Consider the following 14,136-nt stretch of genomic DNA (forward strand, 5'->3'; position numbering starts at 1 on the left):
TTGGAAGCTGAAACTAAGCATTTTTGTCCTTATTTGATGCCAAGTTTTGCTCACATTAACAATATGGTTAAGAAATATCAGTAATTGTATCTTTCTTTAGACACTTTGGTTCCAATTGCATCTGTGTGTTAAAAAATTGATCTCATAGTTCAATTTAAACCTCACAAAATATGACCATGGAAACCATAGTTTCTGCCAAAATGGTGACTATAATGACTTTATTTTTTTATTTTATTATTATTTTATTTTATTCTATTTTAATTATCTTGTCAGTGCCACTTTGCTGATGTCATGTAAACTTGTTTTCTATCAGCTGCACATGGAAATCAACACAGTCACTGTGAAGTGTAAAAGTGGCTATTGATGATTAAAAATATGCAAAGAATACAAGATCAATCACAATTCAATAAAGAGCAATTAAGAAGAGTAATTCAAATTCAATATGCAAGCAGTAAAATCTAACATTCTGTCGATGAAAATGAATTTGAAATGATTTACAAAAAGTTTGAATGGAATATGTGCATAAAGGCATTCATGTTTAATTCATTGCTGAAGTTTGATAATCAAAGTTTGAGGTTTAGAACAAACCCAAATTTTTTAGGAATACAGTAGCTTCAAGCACTAATTAATGTGGGATCTACTTCAAATAAGAAGCTGTCAAACTCTGTCATATTTTCATTATATCACATTTTTATTATGTAAATTAACTACAACACTTTCCATAAACTGGTTACTATGGTACATTAATTTAAGGGAAGGCATTTGTCATGCTAATCAGAGGCATATTTATAATTCTTGCTATTGTAGAATTGTTGACTGTAAAAAAGCAAAATAGGTTGTCAACTGAGCAGAGAGATCGCAAAGCAGATCTCTCCTCCCATCACATCGAAAATAACTTAGTCATTATGACTAAATCAGGATGCACGACACCAACATATCATCCATAATTAATGAGCCCGCAAGATCAGTGCCATAAACAACAGGGTTTGTAACATCAAGAGACACAAGAGGGGCAAGGAATCTATTACAGATCCAAAACACTGTGTAGTGTTCATATATATATATACGTATATCTGGATATAAGTGCTTTAGCTGAGTGCTGTCTATAGCAGCATCATCTCTGCTGGTCCAGGTCTCTAATGAGACCAGATTCAATAAAAGACACTTAGAGGTCCACAGCCGGAAGAGACAATGCAAATAGAGTTTATTCTCAGCCTGGATGTCTGGTTTTCTTGGAAAGCAGAGATGAAGCAATCATGGCTGTGATGTTTATTTGATTTAGGCCCCCTCTTGCTCTCTTCACCCACTCCCAAAAAAAAAAAAAAAAAAAAGAGAGAGAGAGAGAGAGAGAGAGAGAGAGAGAGAGAGAGAGAGAGAGAGAGAGAGAGAGAGAGAGAGAGAGCGAGAAAGAGATACACGCCTGTCTGAAGAAAAGTGGATGAAAAGAGCTGATTGAGTTTGAAAATAGAGCGCTTTATCTGCTAATACACTTGTGATATATGGATGAAATATATTTACAGCACTTTTATGATTTTGCAATCTTTCTAACAACTCCCGCTAAGTTTCCTAAAATCAAACAAAGCGTGTGATCTTTTTTATTTTACGATTTCACACAACCGATTCCCTATTCAGTTATTTCAAAAGCATCTGGAATTCCACAAGGCCTGACATGCATTATCAAATTCAGTTTTTCATCTTCTTTACAAGTCTTCATTTCATTCACCCGCTCTGCTATTCAAATCACAATGCATTAGCGAGCAGCGGCTCTAAGAATGTGCTGATATCCTTTGATAGCTGCCCCCTGTCACCCCACTCTCTCCGGTTTTCTTACCCGCTTTTGTGTCTCTGTGAACTTGGCCTCTTTGGAGGCCCTCACAAAAGCATCCTGAGGAGCGAGGGTCCCGCGCCACACACAGAATGCAACGCACTGACTCAGTGTGAGACCAAAACACACCGACTAGTCTCTGCTCTTGCACTGACACCAATACGTCACACAATAAATGAGTGCCAGTTTTTTTCGGTAGATTGTACAAATGCTTTGCATCAGTTGAACTCGATGCCCCCAGAAGGATAGTGGCGCCAATACACTTCCTTAAACTGCTTTATTAAAGGTAAACTAATTTAGAAATGGATTTGGATGTGCTTAAAAAGATTTGGGGAAATAAATAATGAGGGTTTTAAACACTTTTCGTCAGGTTTGTTTCAGACTTTAGATAGATAGATAGATAGATAGATAGATAGATAGATAGATAGATAGATAGATAGATAGATAGATAGATAGATAGATAGATAGAGACAGACAGATACACAGATAGATAGACAGATAGACAGATAGATAGATAGATAGGCACACAGACAGATCGATCGACAGATAGAGACAGACAGACACACAGAGAGACATATGGATCGATAGATAGAGACAGACAGACAGATACACGGATAGATAGATAGATAGATAGACACACAGACAGATCGTTAGATAGATCGATAGATAGAGACAGACAGACAGACAGATACACAGAGAGATAGATAGATAGATAGACACACAGACAGATCGTTAGATAGATCGATAGATAGAGACAGACAGACAGACAGATACACAGAGAGATAGATAGATAGATAGATAGATAGATAGATAGATAGATAGATAGATAGATAGATAGATAGATAGATAGATAGATAGATAGATAGATAGATAGATAGATAGATAGATAGAACAAAACCAAGCAGTCATTAACAAAGGCTACACTCTTGTGAAAACTTCCTACTTTGTTTCCTTGGCTCTGACCCCATTCATCCCACCCACAATGCCCTGCTGGAATTCCTAATGGGTGGGAGGGTGAACTCAAGGGGAGGGTCGGGGCTCCCGGCAGCATTCCACCGCAGAGATCCCAGCCAATGGCTCTAGATTGGAGAGGAGGAGACAAGTGGAGGGGGGGGGAGTTCAGATTTGGGCAGGGCTTTGCTAGTTTCTTCCCATGAACCTCATGGACATGGTACACCAAAGACAGCGTGCTCCCACACACTGCAAAACAGAGACTTGTCAAAACCAATTACAGATGACTGGGGCGTCCAAAGAGACCACGGGCATAGGATGAAATTGGGGTCACAGAAAGAGTTCAGAGAGGCCGTTCGTGGAACCAATAGGTTACAGAGCACCTCCTGTAGCTTTTTGTCTCCCTCAATCCATGTTTGTCTTTAAGACGCCTTTCCATTAAGAACAAATGTGTCATGAAGAACCACAGATTCTCTCTTAGATTAAAGAAAACGGAGGAGGATTGATTTGATGACATCTTGAAACTCAACGTCATTTTTCAAATGATGCTCTCCGCTTCTACGTCCTGATCATCCTAAACTGGATTTATTTTATTTGCCAACTTACCAAATAATTTTTTTTTTTTTTTTTTAAACATAAAATAGTGATTTCAGTCAGCAGAGGATAAATTGAGTCAAAATTATGTGGAAGAATAAAAAGAAAGTAATGAGAGAGATGTAACTTGCACAGCAACTGTTTAAGTTGCCTAAGATAATTGTGCCCAAGGTTGTGCACCATTCAGAATTGAATTGAGAAAGCAATTCATTTCTTGAATTTGAATTGAGGTAACAAACAGAAGGCATTTCTCAGAATGCATCACCTGTATTTGAATTACAATTCAGTGAAATCCTCTTTCTGTCATTCTAATCCAAATTCCAATTCCACCTTCTTGTGGGGCGTGGCCAATTAAATTCAAACTCATGAACTGAAAGGGAGCCCTTTCTTTAATTCTGAACTTCGCACAACCCTGACTCAGACCACCATTACAGAGCACGTATGTCATCAGAATGCTGCCATTAACCAATCAAAATCAAGTATTCCAGAGAGCCGCACAATGAAGTGAGATCCGATAAGGTATTAAAAGATAACGCAAACAGAGTGAGGTGGGATTTGAAAGTAACTCTGAGATGAAACCTGACATCTTTGCTGTTTTCAGCATCTGAAAAAAAAAAGGGTTGACCTTCCTCATGAACCTTAACATGAGCAAAGCCAAAGGGCTTCTTAAAGGGCAAGAGGTATTGACACATCAAACACTGTCACACTCATTACGTCTTAGGAAAGATATTCATAGATGTCTAAAAATAAATAAAATCCTGCATAATAATGAGATTAACTGACTGCAGGATGTCTTTTTTGTCGTTAGTTTTCAAAGTAGGAAACAGAGCCTTATAAGGGAATGTGGAAATGTTAAAAACAATACTAACATGAAACAATGCAAGGATTAAAAGACCTCACTTCCTTCTTACCGGTGTCCTTTTCAGCGCAGAACAAATAAAACAAAAAAAATCTTTGTAGCTACACAGTGAATGACAGATTCAGAGCGCTTTGAGATGAAGCCAGATTCACACGACCTGTACTGTGTTGATGTGCCAAGCAGACACAGAGTTCATTCGCTCTACGGCGCCATCTATTGCTCAGCTGAGGCACAGAAGGGCCTGTTTCTCAGAATTTCCTCAACAGGAATAACATGCTTGGAATCACTGGCAACAAACAGCCTGTTTTTTTCCAAATTATAGAGTGTTCTGATCTTGTGATGATCATAGAATGATTACAGTACTTGTCGGTCAATGAATTCTCTCCAGGCTTATGATGACTAACCGCAGTGGTCATGTGGGCGACACATCATACTGGAGAGAGGACTGCTCGACGATACATGGACACAATGCTATAAAATAGTGCTTTTCTCATATGGTGGGTCGCAGACAGCAAGAAAAATAATGCTAAATGCAAATCATAAAATGCGTATAATTGTGCACAGTTAGGCTTTAGGAATGCACAGATTAAAAAAAATTAAATGCTAGAAGTGAAATTGGACAATACAATATTAAAAAATATTAATAATTTGTGATTATATTCGCCAGACATAATTTTTTTGTCTGTTAAGATTTACTTGTGTTAAGATCACGACAAAGGTAATGTAAATGAAATGTATATGTATATACTTCTTATAAAACTTTTTTTTATTTTTTATGTAATGGTAGTGCATTTATCCAATGTCTAGAGATACCAATAGAAAAAAAAAAAAAAAAAAACGTAAAGCCTGATAACAATAAGGTACATATATATTGTGCATGCCTAATGTGCTAAAGAACTTTTAAAAAGGAGCAAAAAACATTTATTGGATGGCAAAAGCATGACACTTCAAGCGTCAAAATTCAAGAGACGTTTAGAAATCAAACCCTCAAATGAAAATGCACTCAACTTCAGTAATTCATGGCATATTAAAGACCTGTGTCTTCAATTTTGTACAATAAAAAAATTCTAGTAACCTCTTGATTTCAAACATACAGTAAAATCTGCATCCTGAAGCAAAACCAGTTGAGAAGCACTGCTGTGATGCGATTGTAAAATGCTTGAATGATGATGGATACTATTTCCAAATATAACACATTGATGCAGTTACTCAAGCTCCTCTGCTCTCCTAAACGGCTGTGGGAGTGGGAGGCAGGGTTAGGTAAGGTGATGGTGTTAGTTTTAATGTATTATATCCCAGAATGCTCTGTCTGTTTTAGCACAGTGCAGGGTTTGGGTGGAAGCCAGACTCCACTGTTACCATGGGAACCATTTACTCCAGTCTGGCATCACAAGAGCATTTCAGCCTTTTACTACAAGATGAACCAGCAATACAAGAAAATACAACATGCTTGACCAAAGTGTACAATCAGCTGCATGTATCATTTTCTAATTTCCCTAAAATGGTCAAAGGTCCATCCCAGATGTCCAAAATTCCCATAAATGAAAAAATATTAACAATAATAATACTTGTTCTCGGAACAAACACATAGTCATATTTGACAGGAAGGAGAATTCCAGGGCAATTCCACAGAATCTGCCGAGTTTCAGCGGAGGAATGTTATGTACAGAGGAGTGAGAGAGGGTGGAAAAAAACATTACTAGAAAAACATGACATTTTTGGAAAAGGACACAGTGATCTAAAAGTTCATGCGCTCATGAGGTTTGAAATGTGATGACTAATAATTAGACTAAGGGAATTATTAGATTGTGTAAATATAAAGAACAGGCCAATTATTATAATTAGATGAGATGTAGCGCTCCCTGCTGGCAATACCTGCGACAAATGCATAATTCCAACAGCAAAAATCTAACTCACTGAGAAAAAAACATTTTCTTAATCAGTGTCTGTGTGTGTGTGTGTGTTGGTCTGCTTAATATCTGCTAACACTGCTAATATGTTGGTCCCCCAACAGACATTATACTGACTATAAGTATGTCAACTTATACACTGTAATGAGAGTTAGTTGACATGCAATGTTACTTCTTAGTCAACAAAATGTCTAAAGGGGACCATCAAAATAAAGTGTAACCCTTAAGTCTTGTTTTCAGATAAATGTAGCACGGAGAAATCTATTTATTTTTCTTTGTCACATTGTCACATCTTGGACAATATTCAAAGGCCCTCTTGTCTAAGCTAATATGTACCTCTATCATAAGAAATAAATTAAAATTATTATTTGCATTTGCATTTTAATTAAGATTATCTAAAAATAACTAAACGTAGAACTTAGTTTTTGCAAAGGAAAGATAATAATAAAATGTTGTAAAAAATAAATAAAAAAGAATATATATATATAAAGTTATCTTGTTTTTGTTTAGATGTTGTTTCGAAATTATATTATATTATACCGTTCATTTTATAAATAGATATTTATAGTTCGGGGAAAGGCAAAAATACTGATTAATAAAATGTTTTTGGAAGTTAACACGGTCATTAACAAACAAAAACTGCAAAAGGGATAGTTCAACAAACGGGGGGAAAAAACTCACCAGTTCTTTGTGGAGAGAAGATGTTTTTGAAGGATCTTCAAGCGGGTCTTTTCCACACAATGAAAGTGAAGGGGACTTTTGTTGTTAAGCTCCTAGAAGGACAAAGGAACAGTCTCAAGTATTCTAAAGCCATTCCGCAAATTTGTGTGAAGAACAAGCTGAAATTGAACTATTTCACAGTGAACTGACACAAAGGTGAGTAAATAATGAGAGAATTTTCTTTTTGGGCTGAAGAAAACAATAAATCAACAACAACCAAAACAAACAACATAAAAACTGCATAGAAATCAAATATATCATGCCATTGATATCCGTATGAGCATGAATCATTGTATAAAATGTGTTTAATATTATTAACAAAACCATGCTGGCAACATCAAGGATATGGGTTTGATTCCCAGTAAACACAGTACACATTTAATGTACTGCAAACCAATTTGGATGAAAGTGTCTGAATGCAAAAACTGTTGTGAAATCAGAATCTTAACAGGAAATGGACAGACTGGAAGAGTCTGAACAATCACAGCCAAACAAAACAGAAAACTGAGTGCAGCCCAAATGATGTAGTCAACTGTTGGCAATAACAAGCGAATTCACTCATCTAGTGTCATTCCACTTTCACATATCTGACCTTTTATTTCCAAACCGGTAGTGTAAAAACAGCCCGCTGAGACTTTCTATTGTTTGTGAAATATGTGGAACTGAAGTACTGTATAGGTGGAGCGGGAGGGTCTTTTCCAGTAAGAGGCCGGTCAACTTCTTCTTTCTGGTTAATCGAAACTTTCATGTTTCACTTTCCCGACATCATATAAGCATTCACTGAATGGACTTCTTCTTTTTGAAATGTCAGCATCAGGTGATGCCTGAACTAGAAGGGGAAGGAAGAGAGGAGGCCACAAATTTAGTTCATTGTTGTTGTTTTTAAAAACATCAGATTCTTCCCATCTAAGGCAAGTATCAAATTGGCATAAACACACACAAAAAAAAATCACCATCCCTGCATCCAAAATCACATACTGTATGGTAAGTACTATATGTGGTTTGAAACACACTTTGCGACCATTAAGAAAGTATGTAGTAATCTATATAGTATGAATGTGTGCAAAATAAATGATTGAAATTCACACGTACTACATTCGCCATGTTTTCATTATCATGTGTACTACGGGTTCAGTTGCGTCGCTTCACAGCCATTTAAATCCTCTCCCATGGCATCATGGGATAGTAAAGTGTCCATCAAATAGCACTTCAGAATCTCGTCAGAAGCAGTAGTAGGTCATCCGGGGACTTTTTGCCTGTTTTATGAATACTATGAATTCGGACATACTTCTTGGCTCACGTACTGTTTTTCGACTACTAGCCAGCAGCCATATCTCCCTGTAGCCCAAGACTGGTTGCCCACTGAAGCTAAGCAGGGCTGAGCCTGGTTAGTACCTGGATGGGAGACCTCCTGAGAAAACCAGGTTGCTGCTGGAAGAGGTGTTAGTGAGGCCAGCAGGGGGTGCTCACCCTGTGGTCTGTGTGGGTCCTAACGCCCCAGTGTAGTGACGGGGACACTATACTGTCAAAGAGCACCGTCCTTCGGATGAGACGTTAAACCGAGGTCCTGACTCTCTGTGGTCATTAAAAATCCCATGGCATTTCTCGTAAAGAGTAGGGGTGTAACCCCGGTGTCATGGCCACACACCATTGGCCCTTACCAATCATGGCCTCCTAATAATCCCCTTACATTGAATTGGCTCTATCACTCTCTCTCCTCTCTCCACCTATATCCGGTGTGTGGTGAGCGCACTGGCGCCGTTGTACTGTGGCTGCCGTCGCATCATCCAAGTGAATGCTGCACACTGGTGGTGGTTGAGGAGAGATCCCCTGACATGATTGTAAAGCGCTTTGGGTGTACAGTAGTACATATGAAAGCGCTATATAAATGCCCGATTCTATTCTATTCTATTCTACTATATAGTATGGAAGTAGGCATATTAAGATGCTTCTGAAATCGCACACTCTCGAGTAGGTACTTATTTTGAACAAGTAACTACTCCATGACCGCTAAAAAAGTATGTTCAATATAGTATGAATGTGTGTAGTAGAGTGAATGTAATCTGGACATTCACCATGTTGTCATTATCATGTGACCTACCAGGGTCTCAGTTGCATCGCTTCACTGTCATTCACAAATCCTCTCCTGTGGCCTCATGGGATAGTAAAGTGTCCATCGCATGCACACTTCAGAATCTCGCCGGAAGTAGTAGATCATACGGGTACTGTTTATACTCTTTTATAAGTACTGTGAATTCGGACATACTACTCTTGTCACATACTGTTTTTCGCCTGCTATATAGAAGGGAAGTGTGCTACTTCGGATGCAGCCCATGACTCTGATTGCAGGTAATGTCCTGTGTGATCAACAAAGTTGTTGATTCAAATATCCCAAGGATCCATCCATGATCAAAACACTTATCTTCAGGATATTTGAGGGTAACTGTTCCTGTAAAAACTGCAGGGATGCTCAGTCTTGTTCCTGGAGATTCACCTTGCTGACTATTTTGCAGTAGTACACCAGCTTTTCCATTGTGGTGGTTGGCAAACAGACGTAAGGTGCATTTCTGACACCTACTGGACTGGAGGGGGAGCATGGCTGGTTGGATAGTTGAGGAAAAAGAGTGAGTGAGGAGGGGGGGGGGGGGGGGGGGGGGGGGGTTCCTTAAAGGGATACTTCACCTCTGGGAAGATGAATGTGTATTTAAAATAGGTCATTTAAGTAGAAGAAATGTGAAGAAATTTTTGAATTTGGAGCTTTCTAGACTGAGAAAAGCCAGAAAATGTATTTTTGGCTTATGTGGATGAAAGACAACAACTCCCAGAATGCACTTGCTTCGCTGTCTTAGGAGGCCACGCCTACCGGTAAGAGTGCGCAGTTTAAAACAACAAAGCTAGCCTACGTGATGAGTTTGCGAGGGATTTAGAGATAGCCCGAGATAGCCCAAAATGGATTCGGCTTTTGCGTTCTACAGTCGCCATTCATTCATCATGTTTACTGTGGCGAGCAGGACGAGGCTGACGGCCGCGGGAGAACAGTGCGAGGCCGGTGGCATGATTACTGAGACGCGCCGGGTCTCCCATCTCTCACGGAGGAGCGGGAATTTTTCTTAGCAATGGTAAAACGCACATCAACCGATCACTTGTTTAGCGTTCATGTAAACACTACATTCAAATTCACCAATCGGAATGAATTCAGTTAGATTGAAACAAAAGGTGTGCATGTAAACAAGGAATAGCGACCGCAGAAAGTAAAAGCTGAATCCCGTACATTTTGAACGATCTCGCCCGCCGGACAAGTCCGGGAAAAGGAGGATGGTTACTTACTCAGCTTTCTCCTACTATTAAGCTTTCTCCACAGAACAAGAGCCTGCTAGCTTAGCTTCCAAAGAAAGACGGCTGACACTGTGTACATTCTGTGAGTGAGATCCCACCCTGTATGGGCGGGCTGAAAACATGCGGAACAACGCCATCTACTGGCTGTAGTCTTTAGCCTCTGGCCAGAAAATCCTCCGATGACGCAAAATGACGATTTTTGCGTCATCGGAGGATTTTTTCCAGACAAAAAATACATAAATCTCTTGTCTCAGGGGGATATGAGGGTGGAAAGCATGGTAATTCTAAAATACTACAGGTTTTCTACTAATACAAAGCTTAATGCTAAATCCTGAAGTAACCCTTTAAATTAAAAGGAAAACCTAAAATAACATAAAGTATATTAATCAGACCAGTTGACTTTAAATATCTATTTATCTTAAAAATAATAATTATAATATCTTAAAAATCACATACAATCAATGACCCAATTAATTTGACACATTGCTGCATATCTTGCCAATATTATCACCTCATATAAAGGATAATTCAAGAAAAACGGAATGACATAATGAAACAAACATTCACAAATATTTAGGTGATATTCTACCACTGTTCATGTTCTAGCACTAGAGGACACTGTTGTTGTTTATACTGCATTTAAAGCACATAGTTCCAGTCTGCATTTCTTTACAAAACGTCAATATAGGCGGTTAGAAATGATGGATGGTTAATATTATTATCATGTTTTTTCCCATTAACCCATATACTGCCTATAAAAAGTGCTTGTGAAAGTGTAAAGATGGCATGTATATTATTCTATAAATATAAAATATCTGTTGACCATGTAATGGGCTTGATTTTTAATGATAATTTTCACAGATCGTTAACTTTTTATATGATATAGTGAAAACTGATACAAACTATTTTCCGGTCACTCATGGGTCTCCAGATGGTCCGGTCACAAGACACGGTATGAACATTACTGATCTCCCCCTGTATGATTGATGGAGGACAGCTTACTATGTACTTTTACAGACATATTGAAAAAGTTATGCAAAATCTTATGCATAAAATCTATAAGATGTATAAAGAGGATTTGCAAATGACATCCTAAACTTTATTACAGATGTCCAGGTATAAAACTTGTAAAAGATAAAATACTGTATGAAACAACTAGCTATTAAAAGAAAGAAAATAATTCTTTATTTTTTTCTTTTAATAGCTAGTTGTTAGCAAGCTATTTAGGGTGTCTTTAAAAAATATATTTTTTTTTTTATTAAACATTACCAGTCCACATAAATAAATAAATAAAAAGATGTGCACAGATAAATCATTTATAATAAATACTGCAATATTCCACAAAAATAAGAATTTGTGATTTGATTTCATGGTGGCTTTATTTAACTATTATTTACTATAAATTATTATTATATTGCCTTTTTATGTTAATTTTCAATTTTACTTTTCCACAGTAAATGCAAACAAATGCAAAGTCTGTCCAGTCAAATTCTATCGAACGGTAACTTTACACTCCTCTATAGGATCCCTCACACTGTCATTGGAAAGGTTGTGACTATCAGGACATCTTAAATGAGCAAATATTTGAGCAAATGAAAGTTTTACGGTCAAGGATAAACTGCTCAGTTTAATAATGTGAGCTGTCCTTTCGTACTCTAGCTGTCATCGCACACAGATCTTCACACTTCATTACCCACACTCATAACATTCACAGGCCACTCGCTATAAATATTCAGCGGCACTGCGGAGTCACTCATGGATCAAATGGCACTGGCAGTGACTGTCATCACATATATCAAGTTCTTTTAAATCCTGTATTGATTTTAAAATAAATAAATAAATGATTTCAGTGCAGCTCAAAAACACAAAACAACATCAAATTCAGTCCAAACTAAAATTAGGTATATACCACACAAAAATATCGTGGATGATGTGACCTAATGATTACATTTTTTTTATGGCCCAGGTCTTTAGTTTGTTTTGAAGTTGAATGTTGATTAAAATGTGTGGGTCATATTTCACCACCAAATCAAAAGAAAAATAAGACATTTTATTTTGCAAGAAGAAAAAGTCTATAAAAAATGTTCAGAGGACGAGTTATGTTATGCTCGTAAATGTCACAATGTAAAAAAATATTGATGGCTTTATTTTCTTAAAGAAAAATATTACTCCTTATGTTTTTCTTTACGTTTTTATAGTGAAATAGGCCTACGACCTAGACATCTTTGTGCGATTCACTACTGAACACTGCTGCTAAGAAATGCTACTGCTGCTGCTGCATAAATAGACATATTAATCCCCTAGCAGATCTAGGCAGGTGGAGCTGGGGGAGGTGGAGGGTTTCAGAGAAACCTGCACACTGCAGCTTGCTAGCTTACAGCAAACAATGAACCAGACGATTTCAATTTTGATCAAGCGATCTCATTGGCTGCAGGATATATTGTTCAGTTGTTCAGTACATATATATGATACTGAATAACTGAACCATGATACCATAATAATACAGATGTAAAATAATGGACCATAAGGTCCATCAAATGTGGCCTTTCTATGTCACCCACACAAGGAAAAAAACACCATAAACACCATTACTAACACAATTACCATTAAAGGGATACTCCACTTTTTTTGGAAATAGGCTCATTTTACAACTCCCCCAGAGTTAAACAGTTGAGTTTTACCGTTTTCGTATCCATTCAGCCGATCTCCGGGTCTGGCGGTACCACTTTTAGCATAGCTTAGCATAGATCATTGAATCGGACAGGACCATTAGCATCTCTCTCCAAAAAATGACCAAAGAGTTTCGATATTTTTCCTTTTTAAAACTTGACTCTTCTGCGTCATATCATTACGCCTGCTACACCCATGGTACGGCAGCAAAGTTTCTTGATTACGCAGGAATGAGAGTATAGTTCCTAGCCATATCAGCCTAGAAAATGGCAACTTTACATTTTCCGTCGGTCTTAGTACACGATGTAACTACAGAAGAGTCAAGTTTTAAAAAAGAAAAATATCGAAACTCTTTGGTAATTTTTTTGAGAGAGATGCTAATGGTCCTGTCCGATTCAATGATCTATGCTAAGCTATGCTAAAAGTGGTACCGCCAGACCCGGAGATCGGCTGAATGGATTCGAAACCGGTAAAACTCAACTGTTTAACTCTGGGGGAGTTGTAAAATGAGCCTATTTCCAAAAAAAGTGGAGTATCCCTTTAACTAAACAACATAAAATTCCCTAAAGTACACAATAGAGCTGCATGATTTATAGTTAAAAGATTGCGATCTTGATTCAAGCACCCATGTGTTCTTATTCCTAAATGCCAACGTCTTGGTTGTGTCTATCAAACCTGTTGAAAGTAACTTGGCGCTTCAAATAAAGCTTGTATCAATTACATTGTAACAACAGTAGGTGGCGCAAGTAACTTTAAAATTTTGTATTTGTCATTGAATCATTCATTCAAGAATCAAGAGATTTGTTCAAAATTGCTAATTCATCCTGTAATGAAACAAGTGAAGTCCTTATGAGTAAGTCATTGAATCATTCATTCAGATTTATTTTTTTTAAATTCAAATTAATTAAATATATTTTTTAAATAGACTGCAGCAATTAACATTTTGTTGTGATCTCTATTTTAAACTAAAAATGTATCCTAGTACACAACTGATAACATAGGAAGCAACATAGCTATATAAATGCAAACATAATGCATAATGCAGGGACTTATGATCCATCCTTTTTACAGTTTTTTTCTTTTACCAACAAAAAAACATGCATATTCTTTTTAAATATAATATGCATTTTGAACGATAAGGTGACTTACAGTTCACAATTAACATATTTTATTGTAGCATTTTTACATTATTCTGTTAACTGCACACACAAAAAAATGACAGTGTACTTGTGCTGTATTCTTTATGTAACAGCCATCATGTGAATGCACAG

General features: G+C 37.3%; 1 long non-coding RNA gene across 1 annotated transcript in view; it reads right to left on the reverse strand.

Moving 5' to 3' along the window:
* Positions 1–9,409, reverse strand: part of LOC311278484 — a 66,802-nt gene extending 57,393 nt beyond the window's left edge. The window contains exons 1-3 of the long non-coding RNA XR_014625443.1: positions 8,961–9,409; positions 7,452–7,688; positions 6,821–6,912 (exon numbers count right to left, since the gene is read on the reverse strand). This is a non-coding gene — a long non-coding RNA (uncharacterized lncRNA). The remainder of the gene's footprint in view (positions 1–6,820; positions 6,913–7,451; positions 7,689–8,960) is intronic.
* Between the last annotated feature and the right edge of the window lie 4,727 nt (positions 9,410–14,136).

This window comes from Rutilus rutilus, assembly GCF_951802725.1.
Source record: "Rutilus rutilus genome assembly, chromosome: 19".
NCBI lineage: Eukaryota > Metazoa > Chordata > Actinopteri > Cypriniformes > Leuciscidae > Rutilus > Rutilus rutilus.